This window comes from Octopus bimaculoides, chromosome 12 (assembly GCF_001194135.2).
Source record: "Octopus bimaculoides isolate UCB-OBI-ISO-001 chromosome 12, ASM119413v2, whole genome shotgun sequence".
Lineage (NCBI taxonomy): Eukaryota > Metazoa > Mollusca > Cephalopoda > Octopoda > Octopodidae > Octopus > Octopus bimaculoides.
In genome coordinates, this window is record NC_068992.1 from 61,666,450 (window position 1) to 61,669,025 (window position 2,576).

Sequence of the window (2,576 nt, forward strand, 5' to 3'; positions counted from 1 at the left end):
ATTTTGCCTCTTCTTTCATGGAAAAAAAAATAAAATAATTGAAAATTAATTTTTTTTTTTCTTGTGTCTTATTTTCTTTCCTTCATTTTTCTTTTTCTTTTCTTTTTTTTTTTTTTTGAAATGTGAATGCATCCTCTATGATTGAGAAATATTCAAGAAACTGAAGGGTTTTGTTTAGCTGCAGTTGTAGAAGTATTAATACACACAGAGACACATGCAATAACACACATACTATTAGATTTGTCACCATCAATGAAATTCAATATCTTATCAAAAATTATAATTAAAAGGAAAGAAAAAAAAGAAAATTGCTTTTAAATTCCAAACATAAAACACATATTAATGAAACAATGTAAAAATGAAAATTAAAAGGTTAAGAATGGGAAAACAAAAACAAAAAAAGCAAAAAAACTCTGGGTTGCAGGGTAAAGTGGGGTGAGTGGGTGCTATCCTAGAGTCTCCTTGGTCCTCCTAACAATTATTATTGATTCCAGTAAACGATACACACAAAGGAAATAATATTATACATTTCTGAGTGTTTTGATATTATTTCAATATCAATAAAGACATTTCTTGTTAAAAAAATATTTTTAAAACACAAAGATACGAACCCTTTCCCTTTAGTTTCTTCTTAACCTCCCAAACCGAGGATAGTTAATACCAAAACTTGACAAATATCAGAAAATTAAGATATAAAAGAAAAGAATGATAGCGTTGAGGGGGAGCAAAAAAAACTTTAAAATGACTGCCACAACAATGAAAACAACATCGTATAAAATATTTTTTTTAAAAATTGAAATACACATTGCGTTTCAGTTTTTAAAAACCAACATAATACAAGCAAAAACATTTTGAGAAGTTTAACAAAATATTTTCAAAATAGTTTGGAAAATGGACAATGGACATTCTTACAGGATGAACATCGATAATTTAAAATAGAATTTAAGATAGAAAAAGCAATAAATTAGGACTTAATTTGAACATAAACTTAAACATAAATAATTCAGCAACAGATAAGACAGTTTTAGATGAATAGAAATAATATTAATTCTCTCTTCTATAAGTTCAAGGCCTGAAATGTGTGGGGAGGGACTAATCAAGTACATCAACCCCAGTGCTCAACTTGTACTTATTTCATTGATCCAAAAAGAATGAAAGGCAAAGTCAACCTTAATGGCATTTAAACTCAGAAGAAATGTTGCTAAACATTTCATTTGGTGTACTAATGATTCCACTAGCATGCTGCTTTAAAAGATGTTAAAGCTTCGCAAAAGGCCAGCAATTTTAGGGAAGGGGTAGGTTAACTGCATCAACCCCAGTTCTTGACTGATACCTTATTTTAACAATTCTGAAAGGATGAAAGGCAAAGTCAACCTCAGAGGAATTTCAACTGAGAATGTGAAGATGGACGAAATACCGCTAAGCATTTCACCCAGTGTGCTAACAATAATAATGATAATAATAATAAAGATGGAGGCAGGTGATAGAAGAGATGTAAAACAGATAAAAATACCAAAACTGATGAGCTAACACTGATAGCTTCAAATGCAGTATATGTGTCACACGCGCATATATACTTACATATATACACATATATATTGAGAGAAAGAGAAGACATTTTAAGGAATGCAACAATTTTGCTTAAGAATTTTATGAAACTTTTCAGCAAGAATTCATAATGCAATGTCCATAGATAATCTGTACACACTTATGCATTCACACATACTTTTGACATTCCCAGATGATGAAATTTGACTTTATAATGGCAAAAAAAAAACAAAAAAAAAAAAAAAAAAAAAAAAAAAAAAAAAATCAACAAACAATTAAATAAAATTTTAAAAAAAAGGATAACTAAGCAATAGATTTGACTTTATTGCAGTTCTTTTCCCCCTCTGAAAAAAAAAAAAAAAAGAAGTAAAAAGACACAAACCCTATAAATGCACTTTGGATCGGTCATAAGAGTGAGCAACTACTAGGGCAATACCATAAAAGACACACTATGGAATGGTGGTGAGATAGATGGCAAATAAAAAAAAAAGAAGGCAGCATTAAAACATTGGCTTCAGACTGTAGCAAGGATTTACCTAATTAAATGGCCACAGTGTCTTTACAGAGAAAAAGAAAAGATAATACACAAAAGAAAATTCCCCTCTCGTTCTATTTTGTTTATTTGTTTGTTTTCTTTTGACTTGCTCTTCTTCACACATCTCTCCCAGACTGTTCCAGCTTAAGAAATATATATATATAATATATATAAGTATTTCTTGATTAACATACTCTTTAATACTTTCTATACAGGAAAATATTTAAAAGGTCATGTGTGTGTGTGTGTGTGTGTGTGTGTAACACCCTTGTCTGAATGAGGGTTTATGCTGTAAGACCAAAACTCCCAGGAACTCCACGATATAAAAGCTGATGATGTGTCCATGTACTGCTTCTGTAGATGTCTGCAGGACATTATATATATATATATATACATACATACATACATACATACACACACACACACATACATACATACACACACACAGATATATACATATATATATATATACACATACATACCTACACATATA

The 2,576-nt window shown here is 29.9% G+C and overlaps 1 protein-coding gene across 2 annotated transcripts in view; it reads right to left on the minus strand.

The window, feature by feature from the left end:
• Positions 1-85: 85 nt before the first annotated feature.
• LOC106878318 (SPRY domain-containing SOCS box protein 1) overlaps positions 86-2,576 on the minus strand; it is a 138,645-nt gene continuing 136,154 nt past the window's right edge. For both annotated transcript variants that reach the window (XM_052972218.1, XM_014927508.2), the window contains exon 5: positions 86-2,565. The gene's annotated coding sequence lies outside the window, so the exon portion shown is untranslated. The remainder of the gene's footprint in view (positions 2,566-2,576) is intronic.